The following is a 19,441-nucleotide window of genomic DNA, read 5'->3' as shown; positions in this document are numbered from 1 at the left end:
TAAATTCTGAGGAATTTGTGAGCAGTTTGGCCTAGTGGAAAGAGCAGGGAACTAGAAGGCAACAGACTTTGGTCCTAGTCCAACTCCTTCCTGGCATAATAATAATAATAATGATAATAATAATAATAATAATAATAATAATGGCATTTATTAAGCACTTACTATGTGCAAAGCACTGTTCTAGGCACTGGGGAAGTTACAAGGTTATCAGGTTGTCCCACGGGGGGCTCACAGTCTTAATCCCCAGTTTCCAGATGAGGTAACTGAGGCACAGAGAAGTTCAGTGACTTGCCCAAAGTCACACAGCTGACAATTGGCGGAGCTGGGCTGACCTCGAGCAAGTCATTTGACCTCCCTCGGCCTCACTTTCCTCATCTCTAAAATGGGAATAAGATAGACTGTGCGCTTCATGTAGTACAGAGCCTGTGTTCAATTTAATCATTCTTATCTGAGTATTTTGTGTCTACACCCAGCACTTAGTACCAGGTTTTGCAACCAGAGAAGCAGCGTGGCTCAGTGGAAAGAGCAAGTGCTTTGAAGTCAGCGGTCATGGGTTCAAATCCCTGCTCCGCCAATTGTCAGCTGTGTGACTATGGGCAAGTCACTTAACTTCTCTGGGCCTCAGTTCCCTCATCTGTAAAATGGGGATACAGACTGTGAGCCCCACGTGGGACAACCTGATCACCTTGTAAGGACCTTCTCTATATGTTGCCAACTTGTACTTCCCAAGCACTTAGTTCAGTGCTCTGCACACAGTAAGTGCTCAATAAATACAATTGAATGAATGAATGAATGTAACCTCCCCAGCGCTTAGAACAGTGCTTTGCACATAATAAGCACTTAACAAATACCATTATTATCATTAGTATTATCATTATGACTCAATCATATTCATTAAGTGCTTACTATGTGCAGAGCACTCTACTAAGTGCTTCTTGGGAGTGGACAATATAATAGAATTGGTAGACACGTTCCCTGCCCAAAATGAGCCCAGTTTAGAGGAAGAGTTTATCATTAGCATTATTGTTATCATCAATCAATGATTTATTGAGCACTTACTATGTGCAGAGCATTTTGCTGAGCGATTGGGAGAGTACAACAGAATTATCAAACAGATTCCTTGCCCCTAATGAGCTTCTACTTCGTTATTGTTATTACTATCATTAGTGTTATTATTATTATGTCAGGCACTCTATTAATAATTGGTCCATAAGTTACTTAAGCAGCATGGCTTAGTGGAAAGAGCATTGGCCCAGGAGTCAGGGGACTTTTTTTATGGTATTTAAGCACTTACTATATGTCAAGCATCATTCTAAACACTGGGGCAGATACAAGTTCAGTCATTCAATCAATCGTATTTATTGAGCGCTTACTGTGTGCAGAGCACTGTACTGAGCGCTTAGGAAGTACAAGTCTGCAATATATAGAGATGGTCCCTACCCAACAACGGACTTATCCGGTTGGACACGGTCCCTGTCCCACATGGGGCTCACAGTCTAAATTGGTTGTAATCCCAACTCTGCCACCTGCCTCTTCTGTGACCTTGTATAAGACATTTAACTTCTCTGTGCCTCAGTTTCTTCAACTGTAAAAGAGGGATAAAATACCTGTTCTCAGTTCCCCTTAGACTGTGAGCCCCATGTGGGACAGGGATTATGCCCGACCTGATTACCTTGTTTCTATGCCAGGATTTAAAATAGTTCTTGGTTCTAATAAAAATAATAATAACAACAACAATAATAATAATAGTATCTGTTAAGCACTTACTATGTACCAAGCACTGTTCTAAGCACTGGGGTAGATACAAGGTAATCAGGTTGCCCCACATGGGGCTCACAGTCTTTATCCCCATTTTACAGTTGAGGTAACTGAGGCACAGAGAAGTGAAGTGACTTGCCCAGAGTCACACAGCTGACAAGTGGCGGGGCCAGGATTAGAACCCACGACCCCCCTTAGACTGTGAGCCCCATGTGGGACAGGGATGATGCCCGACCTGATTACCTTGTTTCCCTACCAGGACTTAGAATAGTGTTTGATAATAATAATAATAATAATAATAATAATAATAATAATAATAATAATAATAATAATAATAATAATATTTGTTAAGTGCTTACTATGTGCCAAGCACTGTTCTAAGCACTGGGGTAGATACAAGGTAATCAGGTTGCCCCAGGTGGGGCTCACAGTCTTTATCCCTGCCACTTAGAACCCACGACCTCTGACTGCCAAGCCTGGGCTTGTTCCACTGAACCATTCTGCTTCTCACTTAAATAACCCAGTTATTATTAGAAGAGCCATTCTGGTATGGAAATTATAACAATAATAATAATGACATTTATTAAGCACTTATTATGTGCGAAGCACTGTTCTAAGTGCTGGGGAGGTTACAATAATAATAATAATAATAATAATAATAATGGCATTTATTAAGTGCTTACTATGTGCAGAGCAGTATTTTAAGCGCTGGGGAATTTACAAGGTGATCAGGTTGTCCCATGTGGGGCTCACAGTCTTAATCCCCATTTTACAGATGAGGTAACTGAGGCCCAGAGAAGTGGAGTGACTTGCCCAAAGTCACACAGATGACAATTGGCGGAGCCAGGGTTTGAACCCATGACCTCTGACTCCAAAGCCCGGGCTCTTTCCACTGGGCCACGCTACGATTATGTTCAGAGCACTGTTCTAAGTGCTGAATTAATTTGCTCCTGCCACAGGGGCAGAAACCCTTCCAATCATCGAGGGGCAAGGCCCATGTCTTCATGGATCTAGTCTGATGAAGACACTTTGCCTTCTTGCAATTATCATTAAAGTCTGTTAATTTGACTCCTGATCATCCGTTTCACCTGCAAATAGCAAGCTATAGAGAGGGAGTCTCCGGTTCTGGACAGAAAACCAGGGGAATTAGCTGCTTAAAGCTGTGGATATGTCACGCTATGGAGGCAAATGTTTTTTAAGGCAATGTGGCTTAAGTATATAAAGCATGGGCTTGGGAGTCAGAAGGACCTGGGTTCTAATCACAGCTCCATCACGTCTGCTGCGTGACCTTGGTTAAGTCACTTCACTTCTCTGGGCCTCACTTCCTCATCAGTAAAATGGGGGATTAAGCAGTATGGCTCAGTGGAAAGAGCCTGGGCTTTGGAGTCAGAGGTCATGGGTTCTAAAATCGGCTCCGCCGACTGTCAGCTGTGTGACTTTTGGCAAGTCACTTCACTTTTCTGTGCCTCAGTTACCTCATCTGGAAAATGGGGATTAAGACTGTGAGCCCCCCGTGGGACAACTTGATCACCTTGTAACCTCCCCAGTGCTTAGAACAGTGCTTTGTACATAGTAAGCGCTTAATAAATGCCATCAGTATTATTATTATTATTATTAAGCATGTGATCCCCCTATGGAACAGAAACTGTGTACAACTTGATTAACTTATATCTGCCCCAACACTTAGAGCAGTGCTTGGCACATAGTCACCGCTTAAACATACCATGATTATTACTATAATTAGTATTATTATCATCTGTTATTATCATCATATATGTTGCCAACTTGTACTTCCCAAGCACTTAGTACAGTGTTCTGCACACAGTAAGTGCTCAATAAATATGATTGATTGATCTGGGAGAGTTTAATTATTAGATAAAGAAAAGAAGATATGATCATTCATTCAATCATATTTATTGAGCGCTTAATGTGTGCAGAGCACTGTACCAAGTGCTTGGAAAGTACAAGATAATCCACGTGGAATTTTGCCTTCGCTTGCTATAGCACAATGGGATTTTGTTTGCTACCCTAAATTTAGGGTAAGATGATGAGACTATCTACTAATCGATCTACACGCACTCCCTTGGTGACCTCATTCGCTCCCACGGCTTCAACTATCATCTCTACGCTGATGACACCCAGATCTACATCTCTGCCCCTGCTCTCTCCCCCTCTCTCCAGGCTCGCATCTCCTCCTGCCTTCAGGACATCTCCATTTGGATGTCTGCCCGCCACCTAAAGCTCAACATGTCGAAGACTGAACTCCTTGTCTTCCCTCCCAAACCTTGCCCTCTCCCTGACTTTCCCATCTCTGTTGACGGCACTACCATCCTTCCCGTCTTACAAGCCCGCAACCTTGGTGTCATCCTCGACTCCGCTCTCTCATTCACCCCTCACATCCAAGCCGTCACCAAAACCTGCCGGTCTCAGCTCCACAACATTGCCAAGATCCGCCCTTTCCTCTCCATCCCAACCGCTACCCTGCTCATTCAAGCTCTCATCCTATCCCGTCTGGACTACTGCATCAGCCTTCTCTCTGATCTCCCACCCTTGTGTCTCTCTCCACTTCAATCCATACTTCAGGCTGCTGCCCGGATTATCTTTGTCCAGAAATGCTCTGGGCATATCACTCCCCTCCTCAAAAATCTCCAGTGGCTACCAATCAATCTGCGCATCAGGCAGAAACTCCTCACCCTGGGCTTCAAGGCTGTCCATCCCCTCGCCCCCTCCTACCTCACCTCCCTTCTCTCCTTCTCCAGCCCAGCCCGCACCCTCCGCTCCTCCACCGCTGATCTCCTCATCGTACCTCTCTCTCGCCTGTCCCGCCATCGACCCCTGGCCCACGTCATCCCCCGGGCCTGGAATGCCCTCCCTCTGCCCATCCGCCAAGCTGGCTCTCTTCCTCCCTTCAAGGCCCTGCTGAGAGCTCACCTCCTCCAGGAGGCCTTCCCAGACTGAGCCCCTTCCTTCCTCTACCCCTCGTCCCCCTCTCCATCCCCCCATCTTACCTCCCTCCCTTCCCCACAGCACCTGTATATATGTATATATGTTTGTACATATTTTTTTTACTCTATTTATTTATTTATTTAATTTATTTGTACATATCTATTCTATTTATTTTATTTTGTTAGTATCTTTGGTTTTGTTCTCTGTCTCCCCCTTTTAGACTGTGAGCCCACTGTTGGGTAGGGACTGTCTCTGTATGTTGCCAATGTGTACTTCCCAAGCGCTTAGTACAGTGCTCTGCACATAGTAAGCGCTCAATAAATACGATTGATGATAATATACTTGAATGTCCTAGATATACTAATTGCCTTATTTTGGATTTGTTTTCAGATTTAGTTATGTACAACCAGAGCTGAGAATTCTTGTACACTCTTAGTAGACATCTTTACCGTCCTTATCATCTTCAGCATTGATGTAGCCTTTTCTGTGTGCAGAGACCCATTTTAGGTGCTTAGGAAATGACAGTGAAAAGTGAGACACAATCCCTGCCCTTTAAGGCCCTTGCAATTTCAGCCAAAGAGAGCTCATTTGGAGCAAGGAACGTGTCTGCCTACTCTGTTATATTTTACTTTCCCAAGTTCTTAGTACAGCGCTCTGCACTTAATAAATGCTCAAAAATGCCATTACTAATTGTGTAATTCCTATATTTTTTTTAATTAAAGCAGTCTGTAAAGGTTATTAAAAGATAAACCACAGGATCCTCTCTCCAGGGGTAAGACCTTGGACACTTTCTTTTCAGATAGAATGGGTGTCCTTCAATGCAGGAATCACTGGGCATTTTGGAGCAATTTTTTCCTTATCTTCTCCAAATGTTCCCTAAACCTGGCTCAGAGTGCCTTACACAGGCCTCCTGAAGCCTCAAAGTCCTGTCTACTTCATGATTCGCCTAGCAGATAATTTTTTTTTTTTGAACTCCAGCATCATCTTCTCCCTGAAATTTCAACCCTTCCCTAATGGAAGTAAATTGCTTCAAATCCTCTTTCACACAGTTACCTCTGTATTAAGGAAGTGTGGGATTCATTTCTGATATTATACTCCCCTGGGCCAAGAGAGCTATGGGGAATACATGTTCTGTCAGCCTGGGCAGCTAATTTGGGCTCTTTTTTATTTTGCCATTTTTCCCCCCATAGCAAAACCACATGATAACAGGCAGACACGAATATCATGTGATGATTTCTTCTGTTCTGTTCCCTTAGAACATGCTTGTTGAGAAAAAAATACTGATTTTTAACAAGCCTAGGGAACAGGTAACAAGTCGTAGTGTACTTTCAGATTCTGTCAGGTTAAAGCCAGAAGCATATATTGTTCCAAAGAAGTATGTATATATGTGTGTATGTGAGTGTGTATGTGTTCACATATATCTATATATCTACACATAGATATATAGGTCTTTGTATAGAAAGATAGATAGATACTTGTTCTACATCTCCTACCCCCTGTTATCATCAAATTGGACAAAGCTAAATGGCTAACGGAGTCCTAAAACTACTATGAGCTTATTATTTTAGTAACTTCCCTGTGGAGTTGATGAAAATTTTACATAAAGGTTACTTTCTTTATTAGCACTGTCAACTCCCAATTATTCAGTGAATTATTTCCCAGTTCACAAATTCTTCAGGCTGCTTCTTCTAGCTGTCCTCTTTAGTCCATCTTATTAACTCTTCTACCTCCACAAAAGATGGAATTAAGAGAAGATATATCAGGGGAATCACTCAGTCTACTTTTTTTCTTTGATACCAGATCCAGGAAAGGTTTTGTGTTTCGGGGGGGATAAAAGGATTAAAATTATTCAACTGAAATGTCACTTGGAATTATCTGTGGGTGTAATTTATAACTTCTCTGTCGTCTTCGCCATGCATAACTGTTTCCCCTAAACATATCTTCTGAATCCTGGTAATGACAAGAGGGAGCATTGTTATTATTATAATATTTGTTAAGCGCTTGCTGTGTGCCAAGTACTGTTCTAAACACCGGGGTAGATACAAAGTAATCAGGTTGTCCCACGTGGGGCTCACAGTCTTAATCCCCATTTTACAGATGAGCTAACTGAGGCACAGAGAAGTTAAGTGACTTGCCCAAGGTCACACAGCAGACAAGTGGCATTGCTGGGATTAGAACCCATATCCTCTGACTTCCAAATCTCTGCTCTTACCATTATGCCATGCTGCTTCTCATTATACACAGAACTGAAAGATGGTCAGGAAGATCCCTTGGAAAGACAGTTCAGTTTCTGACTCGAAGTAGTCTTGAAAAGCCTACCTTTTTTAAGGGAGGAATATTAAAATTAAGGTTTCTTCCCCTGTTTCTTCTGGTTGTTATTCATGTCTCATTTTGAATACCTTAATAAAAAAGAGTTAATTAGGTTTACATTCTCAAACTTTCCAGGCACCTTGAACCTCTTTCAGATTAAAAATGCAGTATCGAAGTAAGTCTTGACAGCACTACCATTCCTAATTACAGCTAACATTCGTAAAATACTTTCTGTTCAAGACTAATTTGTAAAGGGGAAGGATATCTTATGCAACCTCTGCTAAATGCAGAGAGCAAGTGTTAGGCTCAAATACACATCTAGCCAGAAAATTCACAGAGTTGTGGATACCAAAACAAGCACTAGATCACTAGCGGCATGGCCTAGTGAAAAGAACACAGGCCTGGAGTCAGAGGACTTGGGTTCTAATCCTGACTCCATCATGTATCTGTTGTGTGATTGGCCATTTCACTTAATGTCACTATGCCTCTGTTCCCTGATCTGCAAAATGATGATTCAATTCCCACTCCCACTCCTACTTACAGTTTGATCCCCATGTCAGGTCTGATTATCATCTATCTGCCCCAGTGCTTAGTACAATGTTTGGCACACAGCAATCACTTAAGAAAAAACAGATCTATTATTTCCCTCACGCTGAAGCAGAAACATGCACTTTCAATTAAGGGGAAAGTGGAATGTCACCTGGTCTCACATTTTTTGAACATGCCCCCTCCATTCACACACATATCCTAAAACCAGTTGTCCTCGGGGGTAATCAGATCAAAAAGGTATCAGGGCTGCCGTCAGGATTGCGTGTTAACTGGTCTTGATTACAAGGGATGATTTAATTGGCTGCTCCCAACCTCCTTTTTGGGGATTCGTTGCTTTAGCTTACGTTTCTCCAGCCAGCTGGACCCTGATAGCCTTCTGTTCTTTGTTACTTGAAGGTCAGTGAGTAGAAACCAGAAGTAAATGTTGGAACTATGAATGCAAGAAGGCTAGAGAGGAAGACCCCCCCCTTGGGGGTCTCACCTGGAAAGTTTCCAGTACTCTGCCAGTCTTAACTTAGGGAGGGAGAGTAAAGCAGAGGCCTGTCCATTCCATTCCTAGCTTGGATAGTGGCCTGCAAGTGGAAGAAAATCTGCTACAAGTCAGAACTCCCCTGGGCTGGGCAGCAGCACCATGGGAGAGAGGCGAGGGTGGAGACTCAAGTTTACAGTGTGGAAAGAGGCAATGATGAACCACTTCCATATTTCTACCAAGAAAACTCTATGGATCCACTACCAGAATGATTGAAAGTGGAGGTGGGGCATTCTGGGAGAGATAATAATAATAATAATGGCATTTATTAAGCGCTTACTATGTGTAAAGCACTGTTCTAAGCTCTGGGGAGGTTACAAGGTGATCAGGTTGTCCCATGTGGGGCTCATAGTCTTAATCCCCATTTTACTGATGAGCTAACTGAGGCCCAGAGAAGTGAAGTGACTTGCTCAAAGTCACACAGCTGACAATTGGCAGACTGGGGATTTGAACCCATGACCTCTGACTCCAAAGCTTGTGCTCTTTTCCACTGAGCCACGCTGAGATGGGTCCATGGCATCACTATGGGTCGGAGATGACTCGACAGCTTAAGATAAGATAGGAAGAAGAGGGAGAAATTGTTCACAGATAACCAGAAGAAACATTGTGCCCTAGCAACGTCTGAGACATGCCAGCATGAGGGAAGCAGAACACCTCCTCTGGAGCCAAAGATATGAGCATTCAGGGACCACAAAGGTAAGGTGGTATATGAAGGCGATGCCTGCAACTCTTCTATAAAGTATAGATATGTGTTCCCCCATTACATGTTCTACTAGTTACATAGCCAATTTCCTTAACATTCTTACACAAAAGATAATGCTTAATAGCCCTTAGGAACTATGTAAAACTGCCTTTTCGTCCTGGTATAATTGCTGATTTAAGTGCTTTTATATGATCTTGGTTTAATAAATCCAAGTTCTCTGCCAGCATTTTTTTAAGAGTTTCTGTAATTGGAAGTGACTGTCAGGTATTTTGTCTTTCAAGGCTGTGACCTTAATCACCTATTTAACTGCACACGTCGCCGCCATCATCATCATCATCAATCGTATTTATTGAGTGCTTATTGTGTGCAGAGCACTGTACTAAGCGCTTGGGAAGTACAAGTTGGCAACATATAGAGACAGTCCCTACCCAATAGTGGGCTCACAGTCTAAAAGGGGGAGACAGAGAACAAAACCAAACATACTAACAAAATAAATAGAATAGATATGTACAAGTAAAATAAATAAATAGAGTAATAAATATGTACAAACATATATACATATATACGGGTGCTGTGGGGAAGGGAAGGAAGTAAGATGAGGGAGATGGAGAGGGGGACGAGGGGGAGAGGAAGGAAGGGGCTCAGTCTGGGAAGGCCTCCTGGAGGAGGTGAGCTCTCAGTAGGGCCTTGAAGGGAGGAAGAGAGCTAACTTGGCGGATGGGCAGAGGGAGGGCATTCCAGGCCCGGGGGATGACGTGGGCCAGGGGTCGATGGCGGGACAGGCGAGAACGAGGTGTGGTGAGGAGATTAGAAGCAGAGGAGCGGAGGGTGCGGGCTGGGCTGGAGAAGGAGAGAAGGGAGGTGAGGTAGGAGGGGGGCGAGGTGATGGACAGCCTTGAAGCCCAGGGTGAGGAGTTTCTGCCTGATGCGCAGATTGATTGGTAGCCACTGGAGATTTTTGAGGAGGGGAGTAACATGCCCAGAGCGTTTCTGGACAAAGACAATCCAGGCAGCAGCATGAAGTATGGTAATCTTAGCAGTGAGCTAGGGCTTGGAAGACATGGGTTTGATCCGAGATGATGGAAATGATTTTCACTTTTTCTGGGGCCCAGGAGAAGTCTTAAAGCTAGGCTCTTGACTCTCGCCAAGTCTTCTCACCATTTAGCTAACTACAGCCTAGCCTGGCATAGCCAAGACAGTTGTCTCCTTTCCAGATAACTGGGTAGTGGCTGTGGTTCTCAAGTTAGGATGTATATAGGGAAGGGGCAAGAGGCGTCTAGCAATTCCACCCTAGGGCTAAGCTTTATTTGTTTTCAAATGATATTTGCTAAGTGCTTACTATGTGCCAGCCACTGTTTAAGCACAGGGGTAGATACAAGATCATTGAGTTGGACATCATCCCTGTCCCACATGGGACTCTGTTACAGAAGAGGTAACTGAGGCACAAAAAAGTAAAGTAATTGCCAAAGGTTACATAGTAGACAAGTGATGGAGCCAGGATTAGAAGAACCCAGGCTTTCAGACCCCCAGGCCCAAGCTCCTTCTACTGGTTTACACAGCTTCTCTTATTCACCTAGATGTGCTACAGCTTGCTTGGTTCCTCAAAGGTCAAACGCTGATTTTTATCACTTTTTCATGGTATTTAAGTGCTTACAATATGCCAGGCACTGTACTCAGCACTGGGATAGATACAAGATAATTGGGTTGGACATCATCCCTGTCCCACATGGGACTCTGTTACAGAAGAGGTAACTGAGGCACAAAGAAGTAAAGTAACTTGCCAAAGGTCACATAGTAGACAAGTGATGGAGCCAGGATTAGAAGAACCCAGGCTTTCAGACCCCCAGGCCCGAGCTCTTTCTATTAGTTCACACTGCTTCTCTTATTAACCTAGACGTGCTACAGCTTGCTTCATTCCTCAAAAGTCAAATGCTGATTTTTATCACTTTTTCATGGTATTTAAGTGCTTACAATGTGCCAGGCACTGTACTAAGCACTGGAATAGATACAAGATAATTGAGTTGGACATCATCCCTGTCCCACATGGGACTCTGTTACAGAAGAGGTAACTGAGGCACAGAGAAGTAAAGTAACTTGCCAAAGGTCACATAGTAGACAAGTGATGGAGCCAGGATTAGAAGAACCCAGGCTTTCAGACCCCCACGCCCAAGCTCCTTCTACGTTCACACTGCTTCTCTTATTCACCTAGACGTGCTATAGCTTGCTTCGTTCCTCAAAAGTCAAACGCTTATTTTTATCACTTTGTACTTTGTAATTTGTACTTCCCAAGCGCTTAGTACAGTGCTCTGCACATAGTAAGAGCTCAATAAATACGATTGATGATGATCACTTTCACATGGTATTTAAGTGCTTACAATGTGCCAGGCACTGTACTCAGCACTGGGATAGATACAAGATAATTGGGTAAGACACAGTCCCTGTCCCTCATGGAACTCAGCCTTAATCCCCATTTCACAGATGAGGGACATTAGGCATAGAGAAGGGAAATGACTTTCTCCAAGGTTACACAGCAGACAAATGGCAGAAAGGGATTAGAACCCAGGTTCTCTGATTCCTAGGCCCAGGCTCTTTTTGCTAGGCCACCCAGCTTTTTTATACGCTTAGTATAGAGGTCTGCCTATAGTAAGCTCTCAACCACTGAAGGGAGGGAAAAAAGAGCTGGTCCTAATGAGGGGAGGTAGAATCATTGGCTCTACCACTTCTTATCTTGCCTTTCCTGAGCTGAGCATCCTCCCGAGAAAAATTAAGCCCTTCCCTCAACCATGCCACCTCCTGCTAAGGCTCCTCTGGTGGTAGGTAGTCTTCTAGACTGTGAGCCCGCTGTTGGGTAGGGACCGTCTCTATATGTTGCCAACTTGTACTTCCCAAGCGCTTAGTACAGTGCTCTTCACACAGTAAGCACTCAATAAATACGAATGAATGAATGAATGAATGGTAGATTTCACATTTAGAATGTCTGTCCCCTTGGGAGAACAGGTTCTGGACTCTGTCCGGTCCAGTGTGGTTGCCTGAACACATACACTTTGAAGCATGGGCCTAGGTGTCAGAAGGTCATGGGTTCTAATTCTGGCTCTGCTATTTGTGTCCCGTGTGGCCCTGGGAGAGTCACTTCACTTCTCTGTGCCTCAGTTCCCACATTTGTAAAATTGGGATTAAGACCGTGAGCCTGATGTGGGACGGGGCTCTGTCCAACCTGATTTGCTTGTGTTCCCCCACAATGTTTACTACAATACGTGGACTTCCCAAGCTCTTAGTACAGTGCTCTGCACACAGTAAGCGCTCAATAAATATGATTGAATGAATGAATAGTAAGTGCTCAACAAGTACCGCTATTATTATTATTAATAATGGAAAAGGGCACATTTCTAGGAGTCAGAAAGCCTGGGTTGTAATCCTGATTCTGCTACTTGCCTCTTTGTGGTGTGACTTGGGGCAAGTATCGTAAATGCTCTGGGCTTCAATTTTCTCATCTGTAAAATGGAGATTTAGTACCAGTTCTCCCTCTCCCTTAGATTTAGGAGACAGATTTTTCTGATTTTGATTTATAACCATCTCTGTTTCTTGGCAAATAACCACACAACAAATACCACTATAACCATGATTTGGGCCATATTGTCTGCATATAAAGATTATTCTTTGTCACAGTGTCATTTACAGTTTATGGCACCCATAACTTTTCACGTCTGCTCCTGGTTACTTCAATTTCCTGAATCTTCTCCTCCTGCAAAATACCTCTTCACCTATTTGCTTCATGCCAAGCTGATTTGCTTGCTACAGTTGTCCTTCTAAGATCTGTCACCATAATATGGTATTTTTTACTACGTTTCTCTTTGTCAGGGAAGAATTTGCTCTATGTTTCCTATCTTGGAGGGCTGACATTTCAGACCTGCAAAATTACACCTCTAGAAGGCTATTTATCATTTTTATTATTTGTTTTTATTCATTCAGTCACATTTACTGAGAACTTACTGTGTGCAGAACACTGAACTAAGTGCTTGGAAAGTACAATACAGCCATAAAGAGACAATCCCTGCCCACGATGGGCTTACAGTTTTGTGATAGTCAAGTACTTTGTGTGAAGCATAGTTTTGATCACTGGGATAGATGCAAGGATGGAGCGGGACTTAATCCCCATTTTACAGATGAGGGTATTACGGACAAGGTCACACAGAAAGCAACTGACGAAGGCAATATTAGAACCCAAGTCCTCTGATTCACCTGCCTGTACTGTTTCCACTAGACCAAGATGTAATTTTATTACATTTTATTGCATCATTGATGCAATATAAATATAAAATGATGCATTTTATATATGCATTTTATATATAAATGATGCATTGATGCATCATTGATATTGATGTCTGTCTCCCCCCTTCTATACTGTGAGCTCATTGTGGCCAGAGATTTCCTCTCTTTATTGCTGTATTGCACTTTTCCAAGCGCTTAGTACAGTGCTCTGCACACAGCAAGTGCTCAGTAAATACAATTGAATCAATGAATGCTTTTCTCCTGATTCATTTTTCATTACCCACCCCACTACTTCAGTGCTTCCGTGTCACCTGAGCACTTCAGTAACCAAACTGCCCTCAGAACTCAATTAATCAAATTTGAGTACTTTGTGTGGAGTGCTGTACTAATCATTAGGGGAGGATCCAATATAACAGAGTTGCTAGACATTTGCTCCGCCTATAACGAGCTCATGTAAATATCTTTAAATTTTAAGTCTTCATCCTGTCTGTGATATGTTTAACATCTCTCTCCCCTCTGCTAGATTGGAAGATCCTTGAAGGCAAGTATCCTGTCTGTTTATTCCATTGTATTCTCCTGAGTGCTGAGTGTCTATGCTCTGCAGTCAGTAGTTTTAAGAAAACTACTGGTCAATAGTTTCTTGGGTATCCTGTCAGCATCCGCTGTCCTCATATCCAGCCCAGCGAAGCTTGGTGTAAGGGAAGCAGCATGGCCTGGTGGATGGACCATGGGCCTGGGATGGTCAGAAGGACATAAATTCAAGTCCTGGTTCTGCCAATTGTCTGTCATGTGACCACGGTCTATTTATTTTACTTTCTTATACTTCAGTTACCTCATCGGTAAAATAGGCATTAAGACTAGAGGCCTGTGTGGTACAGAGACTGCCTCCAACCTGATTATCTCTCCCAGCGCTTAGTACAATGGTTGGCATATAATAATAATAATAATAATGTTGGTAATTGTGCCAAGCACTGTTCTAAGCACTGGAGTAGATACAAGGTAACCAGGTTGTCCCACATAGGGCTCCCAGTCTTCATCCCCATTTTACAGATGAGGTAACTGAGACCCAGAGAAGTTAAGTAACTTACCCAAGGTCACACAACTGACAAACAATGGAACCGGGATTAGAACTCATGACCTCTGACTCCCAAGCCCGGGCTCTTTCGACTAAGCCATGCTGCTTCTCTATAATAATAATGATGGCATTTGTTAAGCGCTTACTATGTGCAAAGCACTGTTCTAAGCACTGCGGGGATAGAAAGTGATCAGGATGTCCCATGTGGGGCTCACAGTTTTAATCCCCATTTTACAGATGAGGTAACTGAGGCTCAGAGAAGTTAAGTGACTTGCCCAAAGTCACACAGCTGACAAGTGGCGGAGCAGGGATTAGAAGCACAAGCCCGAGCTCTTTCCACTGAGCCACGCTGCTTCTCTTAAGTGCTTAACAGATTCCATTGAAAAAAACAAAGAACATTGCTTCAATTCTGATCAACTGATTGCATATCCAGGCCTCACTGATGGAAATCTTCTCATATTTTGTGTACAGAATGACTGTTAGGTAGTGCTGAGGAAACTAGATGTGCATTTTATTGTCTCGGTCGTAGAGAAAGTTGAATATTGCCAACTTGATTTTTCTACTACCTCTGTCCATCGGGATTAACTACAATCAAAAATATGCTCTCTGAGCACGTGCAAATTGGATCTAGGTATTGAAAGAAGATTCTTATCTCTTTTTGGTCACCCTTATTTTGTCCAAAGAGAGGAATTTTTTTCAGGGGGTACTCATCTTCAGGACTCTATAGTTCAGCAAGGCCTGTCCCACTCTCACTGCCAAAAAATAAAACCTGTCAAGTATTTCATTTCCCAATAATAGTGTTGTTGCATGAAAAGGTTGTACTGAATAGATGCTTGCAATACAATCACATCCCATTTTCTAAGGGTGGAAGAAAGTTATATTAACTGGGGAAAAATAATTGAAACTGGGAAATAGATTAATCTGATTTGGGGAAATGTTACTAGCAATTAGTTCTGTTTTATTTGGGTGATAGAAATATAAACTTAACCAAGAGAAGAAATAGCCCAGTGTGGTGAAGTGAATGAGCAATAAAGGAATTATGGATTGAGAGAAGAGGGTTATGTAACCAAGTTCTGACACTTATATCTCTTGGGAATTCCTTACTAAATTGAAGCAACGGAAGCTTTAGCCTGTGGGTCTTTTGACTTATTTCCTCAAGATGTCTGAAATTGCACCTTGGATTGTGGCAGCATTATCCAGAGACCTTTACAGTCTGATTCTAGATGAGCAGTTTGTCCTGGAAAGATCATGGGCTGAATCGTCAGATCCTGGTTCTAATCCCAGCAGAGATCCCTGGGCATGTTAATTATTCTTTCTGTGCCTCAGTTTCCTCACCTGTATAATGGGAGAATAGCAGCTGCTTTGTCTTAGGTGGTAAGTCCTAAGAGAGAGAGGGATTGTGTCCAATCTTTTTGTCCTGATTTTCCTAAGTGCTTGGCCCATAGTAAGCCCTTCATAAAATAATAATAATAATAATGATGGCATTTATTAAGCGCTTACTATGTGCAAAGCACTGTTCTAAGCTCTGGGGAGGTTACAAGGTGATCAGGTTGTCCCACGGGGGGCTCACAGTCTTCATCCTCATTTTACAGATGAGGTAACTGAGGCACAGAGAAGTGAAGTGACTTGCCCAAAGTCACACAGCTGACAAGAGGCAGAGCTGGGATTTGAACCCCTGACCTCTGACTCCAAAGTCCATGCTCTTTCCACTGAGCCACGCTGCTTCCCCAATACCATTCCCCAATACCATTATTGTTACTCCAAAAAAAATCCAGAAGAGAGTTCATGCCCATTGGCTGTGCTGAAGGGATGCAGGCACCCAGTTTCCCATTCATTCATTCATTCATTCATTCATTCAATCGTATTTATTGAGCACTTACTGTGTGCAGAGCACTGTACTAAGCGCTTGGGAAGTACAAGCTGGCAACATATAGAGACGGTCCCTACCCAACAGTAGGCTCACAGTCTAGAAGGGCTAGACTGTGAGCCCACTCTTTTAGACTGTGAGCCCACTGTTGGGTAGGGACTGTCTCTATATGTTGCCAGCTTGTACTTCCCAAGCGCTTAGTACAGTGCTCTGCACACAGTAAGCGCTCAATAAATACGACTGATTGATTGCACACATACTTGGCCCAAAATATGGCTGTGCCTAAAGACCCCTTACCATGGGCTTCAAGTCACTCAATCCACGCTCCCATTCCCACTTTATCTTACTGACCTAGTGAAAGTCAGTCCCCACATTTTGCTCCTCAAATGCAAACTTACTCATGGTATCTCTATCTCACCACTGATCCCTTACCCCTGCACTCCCTCTGGCCTGGAACCCACTCCTGCTTCATATAGAGAAGCAATGTGGCTCAGTGGAAAGAGCCCGGGCGTGTCATAGGTCATGGGTTCTAATCCCGGCTCCGCCACTTGTCAGCTGTGTGACTTTGGGCAAGTCACTGTACTTCCCAAACACCTAGTACAGTGCTCTGCACACAGTAAGCGCTCAATAAATATGATTGATTGATTGACTGATTCTCTGGGCCTCAGTGACCTTATCTGTAAAATGGGGATTAAGACTGAGAGCCCCCCGTGGGACAACCTGATCACCTTGTATCCCCCCAGCACTTAGAACAGTGCTTTGCACATAGTGTGTGCTTAACAAATACCATCATTATTATTACTATTATTATATCCAAAAGTCCACCACTGTCCTTACCTTCAAAGCCATCCTAAAAATCATATCTCTAATAGGTTTTTCCTGATTAAACCCTCCCTCTGCGACACTAATGCACTTGAATCCATACCCCCTATAATAATAATAATGTTGGTATTTGTTAAGTGCTTACTATGTGCCAAGCACTGTTCTAAGCACTGGGGTAGATACAAGGTAATCAGATTGTCCCACGTGGGGCTCACAGTCTTCATCCCCATTTTACAGATGAGGGAACTGAGGCCCAGAGAAGCTAAATGACTTGTCCAAAGTCAAACAGCTGACTGTTGGTGGAGCCAGAATTTGAACCTACAACCTCTGACTCCAAAGCCCATGCTCTTTCCACTGAGCCATGCTGCTTCCCCTAAACACTTCATGCATTCATTCAACTGTATTTACTGAGCGCTTACTGTGTGCAGAGCACTGTACTAAGCGCTTGGGAAGTACAAGTTGGCAACATATAGAGATGGTCCCTACCCAACAGCGGGCTAACAGTCTAGAAGGGGGAGACAGACAACAAAACAAAACATATTAACAAAATAAAATAAATAGAATAGTAAATATGTACAAGTAAAATAGAGTAATAAATATGTACACACGTATATATATATATATATACAGGTGCTGTGGGGAGGGGAAGGAGGTAAGGTGGGGGGATGGGGAGGGGGAGGAGGGGGAGAGGAAGGAGGAGGCTCAGTCTGGGAAGGCTTCCTGGAGGAGGTGAGCTCTCAGTTGGGCTTTGAAGGGGGGAAGAGAGCTAGCTTGGTGGATGTGCAGAGGGAGGGCATTCCACACCAGGGGGAGGACGTGGCCCGGGGGTCGATGACAGGCGAGAACGAGGCCCAGTGAGGTGGTTAGCTGCAGAGGAGCAGAGGGTGCGGGCTGGGCTGGAGAAGGAAAGAAGGGAGGTGAGGTAGGAGGGGGCGAGTTGATGGACAGCCTTGAAGCATTCACCCCACCCTCAACACCTCAGAATTTCTGTACGTAAATGTCACTGTGACCTCACTGGAAGACTGTGGGCCTGGGATTCAGTAACCTGGATTCTAATTCCCTCTCTGCCACTTGTCTCTTTTGCGGCAATGAGCAAGTAACTTAAACGTTCTCTGCCTCCATTTTCGTATCGGTGAAATGGGGATTAAATAGCTCTTCTCCCTCTTCTTTAGACTGAGCGGCCTATGTGGGTCAGAGACTGTGTCCAACACATCTACCCCATTCCTCAAGTACAGGGCTTGGCATACAGTAAGTACTTAACAGATGTCATTACTATTATCCCTATACTCTACATTTCCCCTATCCATAACTTATTTTAATGTCTTTCTCCCTATTTAAGCTCCTTGTGGGCAGGTATCCAATCTACCTCCTTGACTGCATTGTCCTCTGCACACAGTAAATCAACCAATCAATTGTATTTATTGAGCCCATACTGGGTGCAGAGCACTGTACTAAGCACTTGGGAGAGTACAGCCCAACAATATAACAGACACATTCACTGCCCACAGTGAGCATACAGTCTAGAGGGGAACAGTTAATAAATACCACTGATTGATATAATGTGGAGGAAACAAAGCTTAAAAAGCATGATAGATTTTTTAACCCCCAAGTGAGCACTGATCAGAATGAGATCCACAAAGTTCTCCTTCTGCCTTCCTCCCAGAGTTTCCTCTTGACAGAGACCAATTTTCTAACCTAAATGACAATTATGTTAGACCAGAGTTCTTAAAGTCCTAATAAGCCCCTTATATGCTTCAAATTTTTCTCATCCTCAAGCCTTCCATTAATTAAAAAGAGCTTTTCAGGGCCTAATTCTGCTTTCTTTTAACTTTGACACTTTTTTTGTTCTTTAATTAAAAAAAAAACAACTACCTGTAACCGATGTGACTTGCTGCCTTGAATAGAGGGGCAATAGCAAGGACAAATCACTGGACAGAAAAGAGCTCTTAAAAAATAATAGACTTCTCCCAAGCTTTGCCTGCTTTCAATTAATATCTAACGAATGCTGATAATACCTGTGCCTGAGCTGAAATAAGATTACAAGACCATTTTTCAGAAGCTTAGCAATATTTTTTGGTCGTTTGTTATTTTATTCATTCATTCATTCAATCGTATTTATTGAGCACTTACTGTGTGCAGAGCACTGTACTAAGCGCTTGGGAAGTACAAGTTGGCAACAGGTAGAGACGGTCCCTACCCAACAACGGGCTCACTTCTAGAAGAGGGAGACAGACAACAAAACAAAACATGTGGTCAGGTGTCAAGTCATCAGAATAAATAGAAGTAAAGCTGGATGTGCATCATTGACAAAATAAATAGAATAGTAAATATGTACAAGGAGAATAAAGTTTTATGGTATTAAGCTATTGCTATGTGCCAAGCCCTGTGTTGATATGAATGTAACCAAGCAGCTAGATTTCCTGCCCTACATGGGGCTCATAATTTAGGTAGGGGTAAAATGCTTGGCAATTGATTGTAAACAATAACTTTAGCTATAAAGTCAACAAATCAAGGCAAAATGCATATATTTTGCAGCCCTCTGACTCTTATGCTAATGCTAAATAGCCACAAAAAATTCACACATTTTGTACTGCAACACGATAATCGGGTGAA

The sequence above is a fragment of the Tachyglossus aculeatus genome, chromosome 4, assembly GCF_015852505.1.
Source record: "Tachyglossus aculeatus isolate mTacAcu1 chromosome 4, mTacAcu1.pri, whole genome shotgun sequence".
NCBI lineage: Eukaryota > Metazoa > Chordata > Mammalia > Monotremata > Tachyglossidae > Tachyglossus > Tachyglossus aculeatus.
This window is presented reverse-complemented; position numbering follows the sequence as displayed.